The sequence below is a fragment of the Scyliorhinus torazame genome, chromosome 7, assembly GCF_047496885.1.
Source record: "Scyliorhinus torazame isolate Kashiwa2021f chromosome 7, sScyTor2.1, whole genome shotgun sequence".
Lineage (NCBI taxonomy): Eukaryota > Metazoa > Chordata > Chondrichthyes > Carcharhiniformes > Scyliorhinidae > Scyliorhinus > Scyliorhinus torazame.
The window spans coordinates 34,367,600-34,395,021 of NC_092713.1; the positions used below are offsets into that span (position 1 = coordinate 34,367,600).

At 47.9% G+C, this 27,422-nt stretch overlaps 1 protein-coding gene across 1 annotated transcript in view; it reads left to right on the top strand.

Moving 5' to 3' along the window:
• The window catches only part of LOC140426134 (very-long-chain enoyl-CoA reductase-like), a 158,396-nt gene that overhangs the window by 44,227 nt on the left and 86,747 nt on the right, over positions 1-27,422 (top strand). The gene's annotated exons all lie outside the window — the stretch shown is intronic.

Here is a 27,422-nt window from a genome sequence, read left to right on the forward strand (position 1 = left end):
ATGCTGATGTATATCATGACATCCCCCCTTTTCGCAAAGAATATGTGCCGACATGAGAATAAATAAAGTGTAGTGAGTGTGTCTGATCATGTGTGTGCATTATTTACATCAATATGTACATGTGGCTATACTATATACACGGGAAGGTGCCGGGTGTAGAGGAAAACTATGTTACACCAAGAACGAAACAAATGCTCTTAACAAACGATGAAAACTCTTAAACAGTACGGCAGAACAAGTCAGTGAGTCCAATAGTGCAAGGTTTATAAATCAAGTCTTTGGGGTGGGCGACGAATTCAGGTTGACTGCCTCAAGGGTGGTTCAGGATCCACCGGCTGAGGAATGGGCCGGGCCACGGTCGAGTGAGGAGGAGGCAGGGGATCCGGAAGCTCAACAAAGTCCATGTCAGGGACAACAGGAGGGCGTGGCACCGGTGCACAATTTCGTAGCGAGCGTGGAACCAGACGAAGGGCACGCCGATTGCGGCGGCGAATGGAGCCATCAGGCAGACGAACCAGGAACGAGCGGGGAGCCACCTGTCTAAGAACCTCAGCGGTTGCCGACCAGCCACCCTCCGGAAGATGTATGCGGACATGATCTCCAGGCACCAGGGCAGGAAGATCAGTCGCCCGAGCATCATGATCCGCCTTGTGTTGCTCACGCTCTTGTTGCATCCGCCAAAGTACCGGAGCATTGTCAAGGTCTGGGACGTGAATGGATGGCACAGTGGTCCTGAGGGTGCGACCCATAAGCAGTTGGGCCGGCGATAGGCCTGTGGACAGTGGGGCCAAGCGATAGACCAGCAAGGCAAGGCAGAAGTCAGATCCTGCATCAGCAGCCTTGCAGAGGAACCTTTTTACAATGTGGACGCCTTTCTCTGCTTTGCCATTTGACTGAGGGTGCAGAGGACTGGACGTCACGTGTGCAAAGTTGTATGCACTAGCGAAGGAAGACCATTCCTGACTCGCGAAGCAGGGGCCATTGTCTGACATCACGGTGAGCGGAATGCCGTGGCGAGCAAAGGTCTCCTTACAGGCCCGGATAAAGCCAATGACTTGGTGTCGTGCAGGCGTATGACCTCAGGATAGCTGGAAAAGTAGTCGATGATGATGATGTAGTCCCTGCCGAGCGCATGGAACAGGTCCAGGCCCACCTTCGACCAGGTAGACGTGACCAACTCATGGGGCTGAAGGGTCTCACGAGGTTGTGCCGGCTGGAACCGCTGACAGGTGGGGCAATTGAGCACAGTGTTGTCAATGTCCTCATTTATTCCCGGCCAGTATACAGCCCAGTATCGGGCCCTCCGTCGGCACTTCTCAACGCCGAGATGGCCTTCGTGCAGCTGTTCTAAGACAAGCCGGTGCATGCTGTGTGGGATCACAATGCGGTCCAGCTTCAGGAGGACACCATCCACGACTGCCAAGTCATCCCGAATGTTGTAAAACTGTGGCCATTGTCCCTTGAACCACCCGTCCGTCATGTGGCGCATCACACTTTGAAGAAGGGGGTCAGCCGCAGTCTCACGGCGAATGTGGGCAAGGCGTTCATCAGTGGCCGGCAGATTGGCAGAAGTGAAGGCTCCATGTGCGTCGACTTGGCAAACGAACCCCTCTAGGTCGGACGGAGTGTCGACTGCCCTGGACAGAACGTCTGCTATGATCAGGTCCTTACCCGGGGTGTATACAAGTTGGAAGTCGTACCTCTGGAGTTTGAGCAGAATGCGCTGGAGGCGAGGGGTCATGACATTAAGGTCCTTTTGGATGATGCCAACCAGCGGGCGATGGTCGGTCTCCGCAGTGAACTGGGGAAGGCCAAACACATAGTCGTGGAACTTGTCAATGCCAGTCAACAGGCCTAGGCACTCCTTCCCAATTTGCGCATAGCACTGCTCGGTGGGGATCATGGCACGTGACGCATAGGCGACAGGGGACCATGATGAGGCGTCATCTCGTTGCAGGAGGACCGCCCCAATGCCGATTGGCTGGCGTCAGTCGAGATCTTCGTCTCCCTTGCAGGATCGAAGAACGCCAGTACTGGGGCGGTGGTAAGCTTGACCTTGAGCTCCTCCCATTCACGCTGGAGGGTGGGAAGCCACTGGAATTCAGTTGTCTTCCTGACAAGGTGCCGGAGAGCTGTGGTGTGGGAAGCGAGGTTAGGGATGAATTTTCCCAGGAAGTTGACCATTCCTAGGAAGCGTAGCACCGCCTTCTTGTCTGTCGGCTTCTGCGTAGCCGTGATGGCTGCCACCTTGTCGGCATCCGGCCGCACACCCAACCGGGAGATGTGGTCCCCCAAGAACTTGAGCTCGGTTTGCCCAAAAGAACATTTGGCTCTGTTAAGGCGCAGGCCCTGGGCCCGTATCGGTTGAAAGACGTGTTGGAGGCGACTGATATGCTCCTGCGGTGTGGTAGACCAAATAATGATGTCGTCCACATAGACGCGCACGCCTTCGATGCCCTCCATCATCTGTTCCATGATGCGATGGAAAACCTCAAGAGGCCGGTCTGATTCCAAATGGCATCCTATTGTAGCAGTACCTGCCAAATGGAGTGTTGAAGGTACACAGCTTCCTGCTGGACTGATCCAATTGAATCTGCCAGAAGCCCTATGAGGCATCAAGCTTGGTGAATATTTTTGCCCGAGCCATCTCGCATGTGATCTCCTCACGTTTGGGTATAGGGTAATGTTCCCTCATTATATTGCAATTTAAATCTTTCGGGTCAATACAGATCCGGAGCTCGCCGGAAGGCTTCTTGACGCACACCATGGAGCTGACCCATGCAGTTGGCTCCGTCACCCGGGAACGCACTCCTTGGTCCTGAAGGTCCTGCAGCTGCTGCTTGAGGCGATCCTTGAGGGGTGCTGGGACTCTGCGAGGTGCATGAACTACCGGGGTGGCATCCTGTTTGAGCAGGATTTTGTATGTGTAGGGCAGTGTACCCATGCCCTCGAAAGCATCCTGGTTGTGAGAGAGGATTAAGTTTAGTTGCGCCGTGAATTCCGCATGTTGGAAGTCAGACGTGCCTTCTGGAGAGAGAGTGTGTACTCGCTGAACGAGGTGGAGGAGTTTGCACGCCTGTGCACCTAGCAGAGAGTCCTTTGAAGAGCCCACGATCTCGAAGGGTAGGATGGCTTTACGCGAGTTGTGCGTCACTTCGAGTTGGCACACCTCGTGGCGGGGATGACGTTGCCATTATAGTCGACCAGTTGACAGATGGATGGAAGAATTGCTGGTTTGACCCTCAGGGTTTGAAATGCTGACCATGCGAGGGGATTTGCGGAAGCACCAGTGTCCAGGTGGAACCTGATCTGGGATCAGTTGACCGTCAGGGTGGCACACCACTTGTCGTCCGGATCAATGCTGTGCACCGACAGCGGCTGGTGCGTTCCACTCGGGGACAGCTTGTTATTGTTGATGACAGCAATGTGGAAAGGCTCCCTGTCCTCGGTGTCACTGGTCTGTATGATGTCAGTACCGGACTCGGTGAACGTGGGTAGAATTGCCTGAACATTTCTGCGAGTTAAACTGTTGCGAGTTGGCAGGCTGGGCTGCTCGACAGCAGGCAGCATTGTGGCCAAGCCTGCCACAGCGTAGGCATTGTCGCGCTTTGGCCGGACATTGCCGCTTTAAATAGGCGGAGCCACAGTTGCCGCACGTCATGATGTCAGTGCGTTCGTTGCGCCACCGCACATGCGCGGTGCGGTCTTGCGTAGTGCGCGCCTGCGCATCGCGTTCCTCCGCATCAAAGTCCCCTCTTTTGGCGCGTACAAGCTCAGGAGGCCTCGGAAAGCGCGCAAAATGGCCTCCCTCCTCCGGGCCAGGGGCCGGGAGGTACTCGATCGTCTGGACCCGCTCCGCCTCGTGGGGCCCCTGCCGCGCCGTTTCAGCCACCTGGATGTGTGAGTACCGGCTGGTGGCGTTCTCATGCAGGACGCAGGTCTCGATGACCATCGCTAGGGTGAGTTGCTTGATTTTAAGGATCTGCTGGCGCAGGGTGTCCGACATGACCCCGAAAACTATCTGGTCACGTATCATGGAGTCAGAGGTGGTCCCATAGCCGCAGGACTGCGCGAGGATGCGGAGGTGCGTTAAATAAGACTGGAAAGGCTCGTCCTTACCCTGCAGGCGCTGCTGGAACAGGTTGTTCTCTATGCTGCAGGACGGCGGATTGCTGCTAAGTTGCAGGTAGGTCTCACAGGGGCTAGTATGCGTCCACACCTGGAACCATGTCGTGTTGGGTGTTCTGGTATACAAGCAGGTCAACACGGCTGGAGATGGCGTAACTCTATTTTATTAACAACTCAACTGTAATAACATACTGTAAGCTTGGGTACGTGCATTACCAGCTTATCTGTGGACCCTGTCCTATCACTATCTAGGTGAGGCACTCAGCACATGGTGAATGTCTGAGAGGCAGGCTGTGAGCTCTGTGCACTGAGCTGGCTGCTGCTAGAAGGGCTGGGAACTCTGGTGTCCCCTGTCTTTATAGTGCGTGTGCTCTCACTGGTGATTGGCTGCAATGTGTATGCTGGTTGGTCCAATCATATGTCCATCAGTGTGTCAGTGTGTGTGTGATTGCACCATGATATGCTGATGTATATCATGACAAGACATTGCCTCGAAGGAGGCTGTCCAGAATCCGACAAGTGTGGGGCAAGCCCAGAACACGTAGACGTGGTTGGCTGGGCCTCCCTGGCACCGTTCACATTTATCCTCCACCTCCGGGAAGAACCTGTTCATTCGAGTTCTGGTTAGGTGAGCTCTGTGCACCACTTTAAACTGCATGAGCTTAGCCTAGCGCAGGAGGAGGTGGAGTTGGCCCTACTAAGTGCTTCGCACCAGAGTCCCCTACCCAATTCCGTCCCAAGTTCGTTCTCCCATTTTCACCTGGCTCTGTCCAGTAGTGCGCTGGCCCATCCCAGAAACCATCCATAGATGTCCTCACAGTTCCCCTCTCTCTATTGTCCGTGTTTATTAGTTCTTCCAGTAATGTGTCTCTTTGGGCCCCAGGGTACCTTGCCGTCTCCTTGCGGAGAAAGTTTTTAATTTGAAGATACCAGAGTTCCTGTCCTGTCGGTAGCTCCAGATCTTCTGTCAGTTCGCCCAAGGTCATGAGTCTGTCCGCTATGCCCCCCTGTCCTGTCTCCATTTTATAAAGGTGGTGTCGAGCATGGCTGGCAGGTATTTGTGGTTGCCACAGATGGGGGCCATGGAGGACATGTTGCTTAAACTGAAATGGTGCCTCATTTGGTACCATGTCCTTAGTGTGGTTACCACCACTGGGCAGGACGTGTATTTTGCCAGGGGGGGAATGGGAGCGCTGCCGTGTCGAGGGCCTGGAGGGCTGTTCCCTTGCAGGAGGATTCCTCCAGCCTCACCCATTCTGTATTGGGTTCTCGTATCCATCCCCTCACTTTCTCGGCTGTGGCTTACCAATGATAGTATTGAAGGTTTGGTAGGGCCAGGCCACATATATATCTCCTCCTTTGCAGTGTCAACTTTGGGATCCTTGGGTTCTTACACTCCATATAAACGCCATGATAATTTTGTCTATCCTTTGGAAAAAGGCCTTGGGGATGAAGATCGGTGTGGATCTAAACAGGAAGAGGAACCCTCGGCAGTATGTTCATCTTGATCTTCTGGACTCTTCCCGCCAGGGAAAGTGGGAGTGCATCCCATCTCTATAGGTCCTTTTTAACTTCCTCCACCCAACTGGTCAGGTTCCACTTGTGGATCCGTGTCCAGTCCCAGGCTATCTGGATCCCCAGATAGTGGAATTTGCTTTGGGCTAGTTTGAATGGTAGACCTCCCAGCTCTGTCCCTCCCCCGTTCGGATTCACCAGGAAAGCTTTGCTCTTGCCCAGGATGTGTTTGTAGCCCGAGAAGGCCCCAAACTCTTCCAGGATCTTCATGATTACTTTCAGGCCCTCCTGTGGGTCCGAGATGTGGAGGAGCAGGTCATCCACATAAAGTGAAACTCTGTGCTCTCTGCCTCCTCTTTAGATGCCCTTCCAGCCTTTTGCGTCTCGAAAAGCGATCACCAGGGGTTCAATTGCCAGGGCGAACAGGAGCGGGGAGAGTAGGCATCCCTGCTGTGTGCCTCTATGCAACTGGAAGTATTCAGAGCTGGTGGTGTTGGTCCAAACACTCAGCTCGGGGGCGTTGTACAGGAGTTTCACCCATGAGGTGAACTCCATCCCAAGCCCGACCAGCACCTCAATGTGGTATTTCCATTTGACGCAGTCGAAGGCTTTTTCTGCATCCAGGGAGACGATCACCTCTGGTGTTCTCTCCCCGCATGGGATCATTATTACATTCAGCAGTGTTCGCAGTTAGCTGTCTACCCTTGACAAAGCCCGTCTGGTCCTCTGCGACCACCTCCGATAGAGTGGGCAGATCATGACGCCAGCCAGCATGTGATGCTAAATTGATGCCCAACCTGCCATTATCAATCTCGATACTCCACGTGTCGCCCATTGTCCCTGAAGCACAAACAGCTGAATATGCATTCAATGGCAGGAAGGGACCACCAGCAGCCCTCTTTAAAGGGATGGTCGGCAATTTACAGATTAGATGCTGATTACTTGCCACTGGCTTTATTTTGAGTTTAGAGAGGTATTTGAGACTTTGCAAAGTTGAATCATATCGGTAGGATCGACAGGGCTGCATATGGATAAGGCCTTGGTTTAGGCTTCAAAGGTTTTGGGCAGGCACATTGCTTCCAGTCAGAATGATTTGGAAATCATATCGCTAGTCCTGTGGCATAAGAGGGAGATGGAGCACAGGCTGTAAGAAGGAGAGAAGCTCCTCACAGATGGAGGTGGAGGGAGAGGTGAAGGGCTCGCAGCAGGAGGTTTAGTCCACCTAGGGTCTTCCAGGAGCATTTCTATTACTCAACCTGTGCCAGGAACAGTGTGTTGTGAAGGAGATGCTCACAAGTGACCTTCTACCACTTTCAACCAGATCACCAGCCTGAGAGCAGAGCAAGGACTCATGATTCCGATGCACACACCAACCACGTGTGGCCAGCATGTGTACAGTGAGATTTATGCTGTCATAGAATCATAGAATTTACAGTGCAGAAGGAGGCCATTCGGCCCATTGTGTCTGCCCTTGGAAAGAGCACCCTACCTAAACCCAAACCTCCACCCTATCCCTGTAACCCAGTAACCCCACCTTACCTCAGGGCAATTTATCATGGCCAATCTACCTACTCTGCACATCTTTGGATTATGGAAGGAAACCGGAGCACCCGGAGGAAACCCACGCAGACACAGGAGAACAGGCAGACTCCACACAGACAGTGACCCAAGCTGGGGATAAAACCTGGGACCCTAGAACTGAGAAGCAACTGTGCTAACCACTGTGCTACCATGCTGCCCCTTTGACGCCACTGTCGAGATACAGGAAACATTATAGAGCCGGCCAATTGGTCAATGAAACAATGGTTCTTCTACCTCGCTTGTTCTGCAGGAATTCTCCAGCACTCTTCGGAGAGAGTGTCCTGATTTGTGGTGGCGTGCTGTAGCTTCCACAACTGGGCAACATGAGGGCACAGACTTTGCCACTAGGCAGAGAGAGCAACTCAGGAGCTGGAGGAAGAAAGCAACAAGGCAGATGAAGAGGAGGCAGCTTAACAATAGGAAGATGAGAAGGAGGATTATAGGTTGAAATCACCACCCCTCCTTTGCAACCGGAGAATGTGCAGACTCCGCACAGACAGTGACCCAGCGGGGAATCGAACCTGGGACCCTGGCGCTGTGAAGCTACAGTGCTATCCACTTGTGCTACCGTGCTTGCCAATGCTTTGGACTGCAATTGGCTACAGTAGTCCGGGCTGGCTGGATGAGAAGCGGGAGCATGGGCACTGCCGGAGTGTCAGTGGTGAGGGCACTGGTAGAGTGGCAGTGGCGAGGGGTGGACTGGCTGTGGCGAGGGCATGAAAGCTGCCATCCTGATGGAGGCGAGCAGGCCTGTGTTCCACAAAACCATTGGAGGTCCTCTGGGTTGATGCCTCAGAGCACAGATTGCTGGATGGCTGTGAGTGAATGAAATGAAATGAAATAACTCTTTGGTCTTCCATAACCGACACAGTGGTTAGCACTGCTGCCTCACGGCCTCGGGTGACTGTCTGTGTGGAGTTTGCCCTTACCCACCGTGTCTGCATGGGTTTCCTCCGGGTGCTCCGGTTCCCTCCCACAGTCCAAAGATGTGCAGGTTAGGTTGATTGGCCGTGCTAAATTGCCCCTTAGTGTCCAAAAGGTTAAGTGAGGTTGCGGGGATGGGGTGGAGGCATGTCCTTAAGTAAGGTGCCCTTTCCAAGGGCCGGTGCAGACTCGATGGGCCGAATGGCCTCCTTCTGCACTGTAGAGATTCTATGAAAAGCATTCTAACCCTGAGATATTACTTCAACTTACTGGAATTCACCCAGCTTCCTTTTGCCCAGATCAAGTCCATTCTCATCAGATGTACTGGCAGCCTGTTCCGGGGGTCAATGACTGTAAAGTGTAATAATCTGTGTCTCTTTTCATAATTTGTATTGATGCTTCCCTAATTCCCCTCTTCCTCTTTAAACCCCCAAAATATTTCCACTTGGACAACAATTAATCATTCAAAGAAAGCAGTCATTTTCTTTTCAAGTATCTGTTTGCCCAGAGTAAAAATACTCCGTTCTCTCACCCCGATAACCCAAGAGTCATTAAACCAGGTGTCAGCGGAGTTGACCTCTTTTACTGAAGCTTCACTAACCGGGGATCAAAGTTAAATACAATATTCTAGATTGAGACAAGTCAAGGACTTGTCAAAGGGAGAACTGTCTTTATTATCTTCTCCTTATTTGTCGAAATCATGCATCTTAACTCTCTACATGGGAGACACATGGGAACACAACTACCTGGAAGTTCCCCTCCAAGCCACTCACCATCCTGACTTGGAAATATATCGCCGTTCCTTCACTATCACTGGGTCAAGACCTTGGAAATTCTTCCCCAATAGCGCTGTGGATGTTCCTACACCACATGAACTGCAGCGGTTCAAGAAGGCATCTCACCAGCATTGTTTTGGGCCAGACTTTAGAAAACTCCAAAGTATATTATGGAGTTCACCTGACCTATTAATGTTTGTTGAATTTGCCTGGGATGAGTACAAGAGCCTGCCTTTCAGGTGTTATTCGATGGACTTCTTAGGTGCTTTTAATATTTAAAAAAAGCGTTATTCTTAGAATTTAGTTAACATTTGTATAAACACACACAGCAAGAACCTTTATCCATTACAAACACAAACACCCCACACAGCTACAGTAATCTATGTATAACTCTTAATGAATTCCCCCTTAACTGTTCCAATTCAATAACAAAATCCAAGTAAAACCAGAAACTCCTTTTCAAAGGTGTGGCCAAGCACACGGCATTCTCACTGGTATAAGACTTGTTATTGATACTCTGTTCTCATTTTTACACAGCAGATTTGATTTCCTTCCAGAAAGCAATGAATTATTTTAAGTAATCAAGCAGTCTGCAAACAGCTATTAAAATGAAGATAGAGAAAAACACTTATTTCAATCTGTGCAGTTCAAACCAGTCTAAACTCAAGGCGAAAGTAAAACCCACAGAGGCACAGCCCAGCTCCACCCACACAATGACATCACTGAATCCATGTGATAAGACAAAAAACATTTCTTAAAGGGACACTCCCGTGACAGCATCTTCTCAAGGGCAATTGGAGATGGGTAATAAATGCTGGTCTAGCCAGCGACACCCACATCTCATCAGTGAATTTAAAAAAATCACTTTTGCAATGAGCTTGTGATGCTCACAGCCTTTCAAAGGTTTATGAACGATAAGCCCCCAAAGTGTACATGTCTGTTGTTAGTTGATGCTCAGTAGAATTTTTCCATGTTTGTTTCTACAATAAGGGCAACCGCCAGGATTGTTTTTTTGATACTATAATCTTATATATCCCCATCAAGTTCTACAATAATTGTTGGAGGAGCTCACACATGATGTTGCAGTGTCACAGTGTTACAGTGAGAAGGAAGTGCAATTAATAATTTTATATTTCTCCATTAAGCTCTGCAATTGTCACATTTAATATGACTGATTTAATGCACTGCAGATTGTTTACCTGGTCACAATTTATAGTTGTCAACCATTGGTGAATCAATAATAAAACATTTCAATAGAACAGAATGTTTACACTTTGCTTCTGGATAACAATCTCCCATTTCATGTTGTCATTAATGTGCCTATCAATGTGCTGCACACAACCACATTAATGTATTACTTGGGTCAGTGTTGCACTTCTCTCTGGCAGCCTATTCCCCATTCTCCTCTTGGCAATGATTTTTATCCCTTCCTCCTGTTCTGAAAGGATTGGCAGCAGAATTGGGCTCTGTAGTGCCGCTGGCTTTGGTCCTATGGGAGACCAAGGGGCTAAAAATGGCTGTGGACTTGCTTTCAGCTCCTTCTGGCATGATCCGTGTGGATTGCCATGTGTGGAGGCATGATGGCCCGCTTGTGCCATGTGTATGCTGGAAGTACGCAGAGTGGGTAGATGGTGAGGTCACTCAGGATACAATGTTAATTTGGGACCCAACGTGCCATTTTGGACCTGCAGGTCACACTAATTTTAGGAAGGATGTGGAAGCTCTGGAAAAGGTGCAAAGAAGATTTACCAGGATGTTGCCTGGAATGGAGAGTAGGTCTTACGAAGAAAGGTTGAGGGTGCTAGGCCTTTTCTCATTAGAGCGGAGAAGGATGAGGGGCGACTTGATAGAGGTTTATAAGATGATCAGGGGAATAGCTAGAGTAGACAGTCAGAGACTTTTTCCCCAGGTGGAACACACCATTACAAGGGGGCATAAATTTAAGGTGAAAGGTGGAAGATATAGGAGGGATATCAGAGGTAGGTTCTTTACCCAGAGAGTAGTGGGGGCATGGAATGCACTGCCTGTGGAAGTAGTTGAGTCGGAAACATTAGGGACCTTCAAGCAGCTGTTGGATAGGTACATGGATTACGGGAAAATGATATAGTGTAGATTTATTTGTTCTTAAGGGCAGCACAGTAGCATTGTGGATAGCACAATTGCTTCACAGATCCATGGTCCCAGGTTCGATTCCAGCTTGGGTCATTGTCTGTGCGGAGTCTGCACGTCCTCCCCGTGTCTGCGTGGGTTTCCTCCGGGTGCTCCGGTTTCCTCCCACAGTCCAAAGATGTGCGGGTTAGGTGAATTGGCCAATGATAAATTGCCCTTAATGTCCAAATTGCCCTTGGTGTTGGGTGGAGGTGTTGGGTTTGGGTGGGGTGCTCTTTCCGGGGGCTGGTACAGGCTCGGGGGGCCGAATGGCCTCCTTCTGCACTGTAGATTCAATGATAATCTATGATTAATCTAGGACAAAGGTTCGGCACAACATCGTGGGCCGAAGGGCCTGTTCTGTGCTGTATTTTCTATGTTCTATGTTCTATGTTCTAATGTCCCCTGTTAAACATTTTTCAGCTTTGTGGGGGACATTCCCTCATGGGCTATTTAAAGGCACTAGCGTGGTCATCTTCAGACAAGGTGCTTTTGACTTTCTTTTGTTGTTGTTATGGAGTTAGTGGAAGTATTGTGCATTGTGTTGTTGGAGGAGCTCACACATGGTGTTACAGTGAGGAGGAAGTGGTGCTGAGCATTTGTAAGGAGTTGAGTGAAGCTTGAAGGCCCCTGAGCAGGACGCTTTCTCACCCTCAAGAGGGGTATAGTTGCAAACCCTCTTCGGATATAGCACAATAGGGAGATAGAGCACTGGATACAGAGAGGGGGAGCTGATCACAGAGGGAGGGGGAGGAATGCTCTCATTTGGCCCTAGCCACATAGGGCATTCACAGGCTACGTCTCCCACCTCCACCCCAGTCAGAAGCAGTGTCTGAAGTGGCTACAATTCATAGGAACATAGAACACAGAACACAGGTGCAGGAGTAGGCCATTTGGTCCTTCGGGTCTGCTCCACCATTCGATAAGATCATGGCTGACTGGTTATGATCTCAACTCCACTTTCCTGTTAGGTCCCCATCACCCTTGACTCCCTTGTCTGTCGAAAATCTGTGTAACTCAGCCTTCAATAAATTCAATGATCCAACCGCCAGTGGGAATAGAGCTCCACAGACTAATGACCCTCTGAGCCAATTTTAATGGTCACAGAGGAATCCGGTTCATGAACATAAAGAAAAACTATTTATTGTTTAAAGGAACTATATACACACGACATTCAGGTCCCAGCCAGGAAAACTCTAGCTTGGCTCCAATTGGACTGGCTATTACGTTAGAATCCATTACTCTATTGATACAGGCACCACCTCTCATCAGGGAAGCTCGTATTCCACAAGGCTTACGGGGAGATTAATCGGTCCACCCCCGTAGGTCTCGTGGGGGGTTATAATGCAGATCAAATTCCAGGATCTAGCAGGGGACAGAAATTATAAAAAGTATGGAAAAAAACAAGCGACTCTTCCGACCACAGATACAGCACCTCTGATAGGATTCACACAATAAGGCGTTCACTCGGGCATCTTCCTTTCGAAAGGTTGAGAGAGCAATTTCTAAAGGGAAAAAGTATTTTAACCTAGATATACTGCAACAGAAATAACAAAACAAATAGAATGAATCACAGAAGTCTGATGAGCTCAGGGATCCTCTGGAATCCTTTCGAGAGTCTCAGGAGGTTGTGGAAACCCATTCTTCAAACTGTTTGTAACAGAAACTGGTCATGCTGAAAGAATCTATTGACACAGCTTTCATTGCGCTGTGCGGCAGTTTATAAATCAATAACCAGATATAGAACTATAATGAGCAAAGGTACTTTCAAATTCAGCAATAAGTTATTTTCCAATGACTGTTATCTTGGATCTTCTCTGCTAAGATCATCAAATTGCATTTAGTGCCCTTGCAGACATACAAAAGGCTCTGCTAGGCAGCAGTCTTGGAGACAAGTCACTTCTGATTCAGGCCAAATTTTTAATGATTAAAACCGTAATGCTTTAATGATCAGTTGAAGGTGTTGACCTCTCTCTGAGATCACTCCACGTCCTGCACCTTGCAAGGATCTGAGTATATCCTTCAATCAATCGGCATAGACTATACATGACTGTTATTTCAGTACCTTCCTCTAGTAAGGACTATTGGGAATGGGAGTAGGACATTCGTTTCCTTGAACCTGTGTTCCTCCATTCAATTAGATCATGGCTGATTTATTTTTCAAATGATTTAAATGCCCTTGAGAAGGTGATGGTCAGCTGCCTTCTTGAACTGCTGCAGCCCCTGTGTTGTGTATAACATCCACAATGCTGTTGGGAAGGGAGTTCCAGGATTTTGACTCAATCACAGAGAAGCGGTGGCGATATAGTTTGAAGTCAGGATGTTGTGTGGCTTGGAGGGGAACCTGAAGGTGTTGGTTTTCTCAATCATCTGCTGCCTTTGCCATTCTAGATGAGTTTGGAAGGTTCTGTCGAAGGAGCCTTTGTGTGTTACTGCAGTGCATCATGTCGATGGTACACACTGCTGCTACTACACACTGGCAGTGGAGAAAGTGAATGTTGAAGGTGGTAGATGTGATGCCAATCAAGTGGGCTGCAATGGTCTGGATGGTGTCCTGGCTTGAGACAATTGACACCTTTTTAACCTGGGTTTATCCCTCTCTCTGAATCTGTAAAGACTTGATTACCTGCAAATGCAGATCAAAGCATTGTCTTGCATCTTTGACTTTGTCTATATATATGTTTCTGGAACCTGCCTCTTCATTCACCTGAGGAAGGAGCAGTGCTCCGAAAGCTAGTGATTTGAAACAAACAGTGCAGATTAACTTGCTTACCTTGCAGGTCAGCTGTTGAGTTCGGGAGTGAGAGCTGGGACCTTAGAATCAGCGCGGGAATTTTGAAAAAGCGCGGGGGCTGCGAGGCAGAGGGGACCATTTAAAAGGTCGCTGTCTGTGGTGAGGTAAGTACAGATTAACAACTTACTTACCTTGCAGGCCAAGTCGATTTCAGCAGGAGCGGAGCAGGCTAGTCCATTTCAGCGGAGGCAGTGCGGAAGTGATTTCTGGGAGGTAAGTTTCTCCTTTAAATTTTTTTTTTTAATTCTAGTGTTTAAGGTTGGAACAGGAAGTCGACCCGCGGACTTCTGGGAAGACCCTCACCAATAAATTCTGGTGGAGAGGAAACCCGAGACACTACACGTGTAGTGTCTCCCACCCGCCCTCCTCCTCTAACCTAATAATAAAACCCTTTGGTGTGAGGTAAGTACCATATTTTATTATTGTTATTAATAATTTTTTTTTTAATATATAAAAAAATTTAATTTAGTTGTTAGCCAGATCTTGGTAGAACGTTAGAGGAATGGCAGGGAAGGGAGTGCAATGTTCCTCCTGCAGGATGTTTGAGGTGAGGGATACCGTTAGTGTCCCTGCTGATTTTACCTGCAGGAAGTGCTGCCATCTCCAGCTCCTCCAAGACCGAGTTAGGGAACTGGAGCTGGAGTTGGAAGAACTTCGGATCATTCGGGAGGCAGAGGGGGTCATAGATAGCAGCTTCAGGGAATTAGTTACACCAAAGATTGGAGATAGATGGGTAACTGTAAGAGGGACGGGGAAAAAACAGTCAGTGCAGGGATCCCCTGTGGTCGTTCCCCTGAGAAACAAGTATACCGCTTTGGATACTTGTGGGGGGGACGACTTACCAGGGGTAAGCCATGGGGTACGGGCCTCTGGCACAGAGTCTGTCCCTGTTGCTCAGAAGGGAAGGGGGGAGAGGAGTAGAGCATTAGTAATTGGGGACTCTATAGTCAGGGGCACAGATAGGAGATTTTGTGGGAGCGTGAGAGACTCACGTTTGGTATGTTGCCTCCCAGGTGCAAGGGTACGTGATGTCTCGGATCGTGTTTTCCGGGTCCTTAAGGGGGAGGGGGAGCAGCCCCAAGTCGTGGTCCACATTGGCACTAACGACATAGGTAGGAAAGGGGACAAGGATGTCAGGCAGGCTTTCAGGGAGCTAGGATGGAAGCTCAGAACTAGAACAAACAGAGTTGTTAACTCTGGGTTGTTGCCCGTGCCACGTGATAGTGAGATGAGGAATAGGGAGAGAGAGCAATTAAACACGTGGCTACAGGGATGGTGCAGGCGGGAGGGATTCAGATTTCTGGATAACTGGGGCTCTTTCTGGGGAAGGTGGGACCTCTACAGACAGGATGGTCTACATCTGAACCTGCGGGGCACAAATATCCTGGGGGGGAGATTTGTTAGTGCTCTTTGGGGGGGGTTTAAACTAATGCAGCAGGGGCATGGGAACCTGGATTGTAGTTTTAGGGTAAGGGAGAATGAGAGTATAGAGGTCAGGAGCTCAGATTTGACGTCGCAGGAGGGGGCCAGTGTTCAGGTAGGTGGTTTGAAGTGTGTCTACTTCAATGCCAGGAGTATACGAAATAAGGTAGGGGAACTGGCAGCATGGGTTGGTACCTGGGACTTCGATGTTGTGGCCATTTCGGAGACATGGATAGAGCAGGGACAGGAATGGATGTTGCAGGTTCCGGGGTTTAGGTGTTTTAGTAAGCTCAGAGAAGGAGGCAAAAGAGGGGGAGGTGTGGCGCTGCTAGTCAAGAGCAGTATTACGGTGGCGGAGAGGATGCTAGATGGGGACTCATCGTCCAAGGTAGTATGGGCTGAGGTTAGAAACAGGAAAGGAGAGGTCACCCTGTTGGGAGTTTTCTATAGGCCTCCAAATAGTTCTAGGGATGTAGAGGAAAGGATGGCGAGGATGATCCTGGATAAGAGCGAAAGTAATAGAGAAGTTATTATGGGAGACTTTAACTTTCCAAATATTGACTGGAAAAGATATAGTTCGAGTACATTAGATGGGTCGTTTTTTGTACAGTGTGTGCAGGAGGGTTTCCTGACACAGTTTGTTGACAGGCCAACAAGAGGCGAGGCCACATTGGATTTGGTTTTGGGTAATGAACCAGGCCAGGTGTTGGATTTGGAGGTAGGTGAGCACTTTGGGGACAGTGACCACAATTCGGTGACGTTTACGTTAAGGATGGAAAGGGATAAGTATACACCGCAGGGCAAGAGTTATAGCTGGGGGAAGGGAAATTATGATGCCATTAGACGTGACTTGGGGGGGATAAGGTGGAGAAGTAGGCTGCAAGTGTTGGACACACTGGATAAGTGGAGCTTGTTCAAGGATCAGCTACTGCGTGTTCTTGATAAGTATGTACCGGTCAGGCAGGGAGGAAGGTGCCGAGCGAGGGAACCGTGGTTTACCAAAGAAGTGGAATCTCTTGTTAAGAGGAAGAAGGAGGCCTATGTGAAGATGAGGTGTGAAGTTTCAGATGGGGCGATGGATAGTTACAAGGTAGCGAGGAAGGATCTAAAGAGAGAGCTAAGACGAGCAAGGAGGGGACATGAGAAGTATTTGGCAGGAAGGATCAAGGAAAACCCAAAAGCTTTCTATAGGTATGTCAGGAATAAGCGAATGACTAGGGACAGAGTAGGACCAGTCAAGGACAGGGATGGGAAGTTGTGTGTAGAGTCTGAAGAGATAGGCGAGATACTAAATGAATATTTTTCGTCAGTATTCACTCAGGAAAAAGATAATGTTGTGGAGGAGAATGCTGAGCTCCAGGTAAATAGATTAGATGGCATTGAGGTACGTAGGGAAGAGGTGTTGGCAATTCTGGACAGGCTGAAAATAGATAAGTCCCCGGGACCTGATGGGATTTATCCTAGGATTCTCTGGGAGGCCAGGGAAGAGATTGCTGGACCATTGGCTTTGATTTTTATGTCATCATTGGATACAGGAATAGTGCCAGAGGACTGGAGGATAGCAAATGTGGTCCCTTTGTTCAAAAAGGGGAGCAGAGACAACCCCGGCAACTATAGACCGGTGAGTCTCACGTCTGTAGTGGGTAAAGTCTTGGAGGGGATTATAAGAGACAAGATTTATAATCATCTAGATAGGAATAATATGATCAGGGATAGTCAGCATGGCTTTGTGAAGGGTAGGTCATGCCTCACAAACCTTATCGAGTTCTTTGAGAAGGTGACTGAACAGGTAGACGAGGGTAGAGCAGTTGATGTGGTGTATATGGATTTCAGCAAAGCGTTTGATAAGGTTCCCCACGGTAGGCTATTGCAGAAAATACGGAGGCTGGGGATTGAGGGTGATTTAGAGATGTGGATCAGAAATTGGCTAGCTGAAAGAAGACAGAGGGTGGTGGTTGATGGGAAATGTTCAGAATGGAGTTCAGTTACAAGTGGAGTACCACAAGGATCTGTTCTGGGGCCGTTGCTGTTTGTCATTTTTATCAATGACCTTGAGGAAGGCGCAGAAGGGTGGGTGAGTAAATTTGCAGACGATACTAAAGTCGGTGGTGTTGTCGATAGTGTGGAAGGAAGTAGCAGGTTACAGAGGGATATAGATAAGCTGCAGTGCTGGGCTGAGAGGTGGCAAATGGAGTTTAATGTAGAGAAGTGTGAGGTGATTCACTTTGGAAGGAAAAACAGGAATGTGGGATATTTGGCTAATGGAAAAGTTCTTGAAAGTGTGGATGAGCAGAGGGATCTAGGTGTCCATGTACATAGATCCCTGAAAGTTGCCACCCAGGTTGATAGGGTGGTGAAGAAGGCCTATGGAGTGTTGGCCTTTATTGGTAGAGGGATTGAGTTCCGGAGTCAGGAGGTCATGTTGCAGCTGTACAGAACTCTGGTACGGCCGCATTTGGAGTATTGCGTACAGTTCTGGTCACCGCATTATAGGAAGGACGTGGAGGCTTTGGAACGGGTGCAGAGGAGATTTACCAGGATGTTGCCTGGTATGGAGGGAAAATCTTATGAGGAAAGGCTGATGGACTTGAGGTTGTTTTCGTTAGAGAGAAGAAGGTTAAGAGGAGACTTAATAGAGGCATACAAAATGATCAGAGGGTTAGATAGGGTGGACAGTGAGAGCCTTCTCCCGCGGATGGAAATGGCTAGCACGAGGGGACATAGCCTTAAACTGAGGGGTAATAGATATAGGACAGAGGTCAGGGGTAGGTTCTTTACGCAAAGAGTAGTGAGGCCGTGGAATGCCCTACCTGCTACAGTGGTGAACTCGCCAACATTGAGGGCATTTAAAAGTTTATTGGATAAACATATGGATGATAATGGTATAGTGTAGGTTAGATGGCTTTTGTTTCGGTGCAACATCGTGGGCCGAAGGGCCTGTACTGCGCTGTATTGTTCTATAAAAACCTGTTGGACTTTAACCTGGTGTTGTAAGACTTTTTACTGTAATTAAATAGGAGAAAAGGACTTAGAAGCAAGAGTTGCCCATTCAGCTCTTCAAGTCTGCTCTGCCATTTGATAAGACCATGGCTTCTCAGATTTGTGGTCCCCATAGGGGGGAGGTAGGGGCCTCAGTTTGGACCCCGATACGGAACAACCACAGGTTCGCTCCAGGTAGGATAGACGGCGGGTTCCTAGGCTGGCACATGGCGGGAATCAAAAGGATGGGGGATTTGTTTATCGATGGGACTTTTGCCAGTCTGAGGGCGCTGGAGGAGAAATTTGGGCTACCCCCCGGGAATTCCTTTAGGTACATCCAGGTTCGGGCATTTGTGAAAAAACAGGTGGGGGAATTTCCATTGCTGCCTGCCCGGAGGATACAGGATAGGGTGGTCTCGGGTGTGTGGGTGGGGGATGGCAAAGTATCGGACATATACCAGGAGCTGCAGGAGGCGGAGGGGGCCTCGGTGGAAGAACTGAAGGGCAAGTGGGAGGAGGAGCTAGGAGAGGAGCTGGATGAGGGCCTGTGGGCGGATGCCCTGGGCAGGGTCAATTCCTCCTCACCTTGCACCAGGCTTAGACTGATTCAGTTTAAAGTGGTGCACCGGGTGCATATGACAGTGGCGAGAATGAGTAGGTTTTTTGGGGTAGAGGACAGGTGCGTGAGGTGTTCAGGGAGCCCAGCAAACCACGCCCATATGTTTTGGACATGCCTGGCACTTACGGAATTTTGGAAGGGCTTTGCAAAGGCTATGTCCAAGGTCTTGGATACTCGGGTGAAACCGAGCTGGGGGATAGCGATATTTGGGGTATCGGACGATCTGGGAGTGCAGGAATCGAAAGAGGCCGGAGTCCTGGTCTTTGCCTCCTTGGTAGCCCGGAGAAGGCTCTTGTTAATTTGGAGGGACGCGAAACCCCCAAGCGTGGAGGCTTGGGTTAGTGACATGGCGGGGTTTCTCAGGTTGGAGAAGATAAAGTTTGCCTTGCGAAGGTCTGTGCAGTGGTTCTCCAGGCGGTGGCAACCGTTCCTTGACTTCCTCGCGGAGGGTTAGGTGGAGGTCAGTAGCAGCAACCCAAGTGGGGGGGGGGTGGGGGGATCTCATTTGATTTGTAAGGGGCGGATGTCCTGCTTTGCTTTGTTTTTGTTTATTAAATTCTTAGATGGTTAGGGGGTTAAGTTGTTTTATTGGCACAGTGTTTTGCCTTCTTTGCATTATATTTTCTATTATAGTGTTTTGTAAAAATTATGGAAAAATCTTGAATAAAAACATTTTTTTAAAAAGAATTTGTGGTCCCAATTCCATTTCCATGTCTGCCCCCCTAACCCTCGACCCTTGTGTCTATTAATAATCGGTCGAACCCAGCCCAGAATAAATTCAATAACCCCAGCTGACCCAGGATGCTACCACTGCGTCACAAGACCTCCACCGTAATCCTTTACATACTAATTTATTTACCTGCTTATGTGTTAGCTATGGATCAATGGATTGTACTCTTACCTTTGAGTCAGTAAGCTACGGGTTCAAGTCCCACTCCAGAGACCTGGGGCAGAATTATTTTTAATTTACCTCTTTATGGCTCGATTGAAAGTATTCAACTAATGGTACATGTTCAAAACCAGCACTAAAATATGAGGGTGTACAAGATATCTTCAAACCAAATGTTATTTTATCTGTTATAATAAAGGGAGGCGGTGGCGTTGTCACTGGACTAGTAATCCAGGGACCCAGGGTAATGCTCTAGGGACCTGGGTTCAAATCCAACCAGGGCAGATGGTGAATTTTGAATTTAATAGAAATTCTGGAATTGCAAGTCTAACGATGACCATGAAACCATTGTCAATTGTCATTAAAAACCCATCTGGTCCACTAACGTCCTTTAGGGGAGGAAATCTGTCGTTCTTATCTGGTCTGGCCTACATGTGACTCCAGAGTCACAACAATGTGGTTGACTCTTAAAAGCCCTCCCGTATGGGCAATAAATGCTGGCCCAGCCCACATCCCATGAATGAAAACAAATGGTAAAAGTTGATAAACACTTACCATGCAAGAAAAAAATTATTGAAAGATAACTTACCATGGAGAATGTATAATTACCAAAGGTAAAAATTGTGAAATGGAGGGAGCGGTATTCAATGGTGATTATTGCGTGGGATAGCATGTGCAATGGAATGAGGAAATGTGTAATTCAGGTGATGTATAATAGACTTGTTTCAGTTACAGTTGAGTATTCCTCCATAGTATTAACAACTCCAAAGAACCAGTACATGTACAGCTGACCCCAGTCAACATTGGGTCGATGATTTCATTGTTGGTTATACTGACAATTAAAATTTTCCAGTTTGAGTCTCGATGACGGCTCCGATAATGTGCAAATGTATAAACTGTTAAGAGCACACATCAATTTATGAAGCTTGGAAGAGCTGGCAAACAGCAAAGCTGGCATAAGTTCTCAAAAAGTTGATAAACTACATCAAGCAGAATGCAGCTTGTCATGGATCTGCCTAGTAACAGCAGTTAAAACAAATTTAACAAGGCATGATGGGATGCTATCTCCCCAGCAACAGGTAGGAATTTGGCTAGTGACAGTCGTAGCCAACTTTCAAAAGGCATGATGAGATGCAACTTTCCCAATAATGAGGTTGCCATGATGTGGAGATGCCGGCGTTGCACTGGGGTGGGCACAGTAAGAAGTCTTACAACACCAGGTTAGAGTCCAACAGGTTTATTTGGAATCATTAGCTTTTAGAACATAGAACATAGAACATAGAACAATACAGCGCAGTACAGGCCCTTCGGCCCACGATGTTGCACCGAAACAAAAGCCATCTAACCTACACTATGCCATTATCATCCATATGTTTATCCAATAAACTTTTAAATGCCCTCAATGTCGGTGAGTTCACTACTGTAGCAGGTAGGGCATTCCACGGCCTCACTACTCTTTGCGTAAAGAACCTACCTCTGACGTCTGTCCTATATCTATTACCCCTCAGTTTAAAGTTATGTCCCCTCGTGCCAGCCATATCCATCCGCGGGAGAAGGCTCTCACTGTCCACCCTATCCAACCCCCTGATCATTTTGTATGCCTCTATTAAGTCTCCTCTTAACCTTCTTCTCTCCAACGAAAACAACCTCAAGTCCGTCAGCCTTTCCTCATAAGATTTTCCCTCCATACCAGGCAACATCCTGGTAAATCTCCTCTGCACCCGCTCCAAAGCCTCCACGTCCTTCCTATAATGCGGTGACCAGAACTGTACGCAATACTCCAAATGCGGCCGTACCAGAGTTCTGTACAGCTGCAACATGACCTCCCGACTCCGGAACTCAATCCCTATACCAATAAAGGCCAACACTCCATAGGCCTTCTTCACAACCCTATCAACCTGGGTGGCAACTTTCAGGGATCTATGTACATGGACACCTAGATCCCTCTGCTCATCCACACTTTCAAGAACTTTACCATTAGCCAAATATTCCGCATTCCTGTTATTCCTTCCAAAGTGAATCACCTCACACTTCTCTACATTAAACTCCATTTGCCACCTCTCAGCCCAGCTCTGCAGCTTATCTATATCCCTCTGTAACCTGCTACATCCTTCCACACTATCGACAACACCACCGACTTTAGTATCGTCTGCAAATTTACTCACCCACCCTTCTGCGCCTTCCTCTAGGTCATTGATAAAAATGACAAACAGCAACGGCCCCAGAACAGATCCTTGTGGTACTCCACTTGTGACTGTACTCCATTCTGAACATTTCCCATCAACCACCACCCTCTGTCTTCTTTCAGCTAGCCAATTTCTGATCCACATCTCTAAATCACCCTCAATCCCCAGCCTCCGTATTTTTTGCAATAGCCTACCGTGGGGAACCTTATCAAACGCTTTGCTGAAATCCATATACACCACATCAACTGCTCTACCCTCGTCTACCTGTTCAGTCACCTTCTCAAAGAACTCAATAAGGTTTGTGAGGCATGACCTACCCTTCACAAAGCCATGCTGACTATCCCTGATCATATTATTCCTATCTAGATGATTATAAATCTTGTCCCTTATAATCCCCTCCAAGACTTTACCCACTACAGACGTGAGGCTCACCGGTCTATAGTTGCCGGGGTTGTCTCTGCTCCCCTTTTTGAACAAAGGGACCACATTTGCTGTCCTCCAGTCCTCTGGCACTATTCCTGTAGCCAATGATGACATAAAAATCAAAGCCAAAGGTCCAGCAATCTCTTCCCTGGCCTCCCATAGAATCCTAGGATAAATCCCATCAGGTCCCGGGGACTTATCTATTTTCAGCCTGTCCAGAATTGCCAACACCTCTTCCCTACGTACCTCAATGCCATCTATTCTATTAGCCTGGGGCTCAGCATTCTCCTCCACAACATTATCTTTTTCCTGAGTGAATACTGACGAAAAATATTCATTTAGTATCTCGCCTATCTCTTCAGACTCCACACACAATTTCCCATCCCTGTCCTTGACTGGTCCTACTCTTTCCCTAGTCATTCGCTTATTCCTGACATACCTATAGAAAGCTTTTGGGTTTTCCTTGATCCTTCCTGCCAAATACTTCTCATGTCCCCTCCTTGCTCGTCTTAGCTCTCTCTTTAGATCCTTCCTCGCTACCTTGTAACTATCCATCGCCCCAACCGAAACTTCACACTTCATCTTCACATAGGCCTTCTTCTTCCTCTTAACAAGAGATTCCACTTCCTTGGTAAACCACGGTTCCCTCGCTCGACGCCTTCCTCCCTGTCTGACCGGTACATACTTATCAAGAACACGCAGTAGCTGATCCTTGAACAAGCCCCACTTATCCAGTGTGCCCAACACTTGCAGCCTACTTCTCCACCTTATCCCCCCCAAGTCACGTCTAATGGCATCACAATTGCCCTTCCCCCAGCTATAACTCTTGCCCTGCGGTGTATACTTATCCCTTTCCATCATTAACGTAAACGTCACCGAATTGTGGTCACTGTCCCCAAAGTGCTCTACTACCTCCAAATCCAACACCTGGCCTGGTTCATTACCCAAAACCAAATCCAACGTGGCCTCGCCTCTTGTTGGCCTGTCAACATATTGTTTTGGAGCGTAGGTCCTTCATAGCAGGCACCTAGACAGGATCAGGTATAAATCGCTCTATTAGTAGAAAGAGTTTACCGAGATGTTTGAAAAATCAGTTGAGGTATGTACATGCTAATTTCTAGAAAGAATTTGAGAGAGGCAGGCAGCCAAATACACAGAATGAAGAATCAAAGGAGAAAATTATAGAATTGCCAGCACGCTCAGAAGCAGACAGGCCAGTTTACATCCAACAGCCTGTGAAACCAATTTACATTTAAGTCTTAGAGGCTGAGGCCGTGAAGAAACCTTCATAAGTTCAGTTGAAATAATTCACTGGACCACAAATATCTTTCCCAGACTTGATTATCAGCCCTGCATTGTGTGGTAATTCGAAGCTGGGTTTGATTTATAGATTTATTTAATTTGGGTATTATTTGGGGAAAGGGCAAGTCTTAAGTTGTTCAGGGATCCTAGATGGCAACTTTGAGGGATCTATGTACGTGGACCCCAAGATCCCTCTGTTCCTCCACACTTCCAAGAATCCTGCCTTTAACCCTGTATTCAGCATTCAAATTCGACTTTTCAAAATGAATCACTTCACATTTATCAAGGTTGAACTCCATCTGCTACTTCTCAGCCCAGCTCTGCATCCTGTCAATGTCCTGTTGTAACCTGAAAAAACCTTCAACACTATCTACAACTCCACCAACCTTTGTGTCATCGGCAAACTTACTAACTCACCCTTCCACTTCCTCATTAAAGTCATTTATAAAAACCACAAAGAGCAGAGGTCCCAGAACAGATCCTTGCAGGACACCACTGGTCACCGACCTCCAGGCGTAATACTTTGCATCCACTACCACTCGCTGTCTTCTTTCGGCCAGCCAATTCTGTATCTAGACAGTCAAATTTCCCTGTATCCCATGCCCCCTAACTTTCTGAATGAGCCTACCACGGGGAACCTTGTCAAATGCCTTACTGAAATCCATATACACCACATTCACTGCCTGATCTCCATCAATGTGTCTCGTCACAGCTCAAAGAATACAGTGAGGCTTGTGAGGCATGACCAGCCCCTCACAAAGCCATGCTGACTATCTTGAATCAAACCATGTTTTTCTAAATAATCATCACTCCTATCTCTCAGAATCCTTTCCATATTTTGCTCACCACAGACTTAAGACTGATGGGTCTGTAATTCCCAGGGATTTCCCTATTCCCTTCCTTGAATAGGGGAACAACATTCGACTCCCTCCAATCATCCGGTACTACTCCAGTGGAGAGTGAGGACGCAAAGATCATTGCCAACGGTGCAGAAATCTCCTCCCTCACTTCCCGTAGTAACCTTGGGTACATCCCATCAGGCCCAGGGGACATATCTATCCTGATGCTTTTCAAAATTTCCAGCACATCCTCCTTCTTAATATCAACCTGTTTGAGTCTATTAACCTGGTTCACACTGTTCTCACGAGCAACAAGGTCCCTCTCTCTGGTGAATACTGAAGCAAAGCATTCATTTACGGCCTCCCCCATCTCTTCAGACTCTAGGCACAAGTTTCCTCCATTATCCCTGATCGGCCCTACTCTCACTCTGATCATCCTCTTATTTCTCACGTAAGTGTAGAATGCCTTGGGGTTTTCCCTAACCTGTCCCGCCAGGGCTTTTTCATGCCCCCTTCTAGCTCTCCTCAGCCCATTTTTGAGTTCCTTCCTGGCTACCTTGTAACCCTCTAGAGCCGAGTCAGATCCTTGCTTCCTCAACCTTACGTAAGCTTCCTTCTTCCTCTTGAGAAACGTTTCAAGCAGGAATGAGATTCAGTGGGCAACGTTTATTTTCTAGAGAGGCTTGTGCGGGGTGCCTGGTGGTAAATGTCCCTGATGTTTTCTGTTCTTTTGCATTGTCTTCGCTTGCATTTTTACTTTACACATTACTAATATTTTGCCCTGCTGTTGAAATCCTGGCCACTGCTGCATCTATACCACCTTCCACATAGGTCTGCCCACCTGGCTCCCATTGATCTGACCCATCAGTAATGGCATAGGATTTGAATGAGGTTGAATTAGAAAGCACCATACTATCCAACTTGAGTGTGTCTTAAGTGAAACAAATAATCACGCAAAATATAAAGTGCTGCATGACGTTGAGGAAAATGCTACTGAACAAATGTAATAATTAAAGACGCAATCTAACGGAAATGAAACAGAGTCCCGTGTCGAGCGCGTTTAGCCGGGTGTTTCCCGGCGCTCACAGTGCCAAGAAGGACCCCGTTATCCAATGGGGCTCTGTTTTCTTTTGGGGCCTCAATGGGGAACACCCCACTGACGCCGCACTTAGTCTCGTTTCAGACACGATGCGGAATGGTGCCTTCCAACATTATCGTTGAATTCATCCACCCCAATTCTTAGTTCGTTCCTCCATACCCTGTCCTATTTCACTTTCCTATCCATAAGACCATAAGACATAGGAGCGGAAGTAAGGCCATTCGGCCCGAGTCCACTCCACCATTCAATCATGGCTGATTTCAACTCCATTTACCCGCGCTCTCTCCATAGCCCTTAATTCCTCGAGAAATCAAGAATTTATCAACTTCTGTCTTAAAGACACTCAACGACCCGGCCTCCACCGCCCTCTGTGGCAATGAATTCCACAGACCCACCACTCTCTGGCTGAAGAAGTTTCTCCTCATCTCTGTTCTAAAGTGACTCCCTTTTATTCTAAGGCTGTGCCCCCAGGTCCTAGTCTCCCCTGCTAATGGAAACAACTTCCCTACATCCACCCTATCTAAGCCATTCATTATCTTGTAAGTTTCTATTAGATCTCCCCTCAACCTCCTAAACTCCAATGAATATAATCCCAGGATCCTCAGACGTTCATCGTATGTTAGACCTACCATTCCTGGGATCATCCATGTGAATCTCCGCTGGACCCGCTCCAGTGCCAGTATGTCCTTCCTGAGGTGTGGGGCCCAAAATTGCTCACAGTATTCGAAATGGGGCCTAACTAATGCTTTATAAAGCTTCAGAAGTACATCCCTGCTTTTATATTCCAAGCCTCTTGAGATAAATGACAACATTGCATTTGCTTTCTTAATTACGGACTCAACCTGCAAGTTTACCTTTAGAGAATCCTGGACTAGGACTCCCAAGTCCCTTTGCACTTCAGCATTATGAATTTTGTCACCGTTTAGAGAATAGTCCATGCCTCTATTCTTTTTTCCAAAGTGCAAGACCTCGCACTATCCTCAAATGAACCTTTGTAACTTTCACTGTCTCCATGTCCCTCTCTTAATCCTGCCTGCAGCCTTTTCTTTTCTAAACCCCCTCCTGATTCTATCAATCGAGCTCTTGTTTTGCTTATTTTATTCTCTCCATCATTGGTGGCTGTGCTTTCATCCGAGTATAGGCCCAAAGCTTTGGAACTCCCTCCCCTATACCCTCCATTTTGTGTGCCTCCTTTCACACGCTCCTTCAAACTGACTTCTTTGACCAAGCTTTTGGTCATCTCACCTGACAGCTCCAATGTAGCTCGGTGTCACATTCTGTGTGACGTCACTCCTGTGAAGCATGTTGGGAAATTTTACGATGGAAATGCAAATGTTTAAAAATTAATTCATCAGATGCGGGAATTACTGTCCGGCATTTATTACCCATCCCTAATTACCCTGGTGGAGGTGGTGGTGAACTGAGCTGTTCAACCCCTATAGTCTATGCGGTGTAGGTGCACCGACAGTGCTGTTAGGAAGAGTGTCCCAAGATTTTGACCCAGCGACAGTGAAGGAATAGCAACAAATTCCCAAATCAGGATGGTGAGTGGCTTGGGAGGGAATCTTCCAGGTGGTGCTTTTCCCATGCGTCTACTGTTCTTATCCTTCTAGATGGTAATGGGCGGGATTGGGTGCTGTCAAATGAGCCTTGCTGAGTCCCTACAGTGTAACACGTAGCTGGTACACATTATTGCCACTGCATCGGTGGTAGAGGGATTGAATGTTTGTGGAAGGGATGTCAATCCAATGGACTACGTTGTTCTGGATTGAGTCAAGTTCTTGAGTGTTGTTGGAGC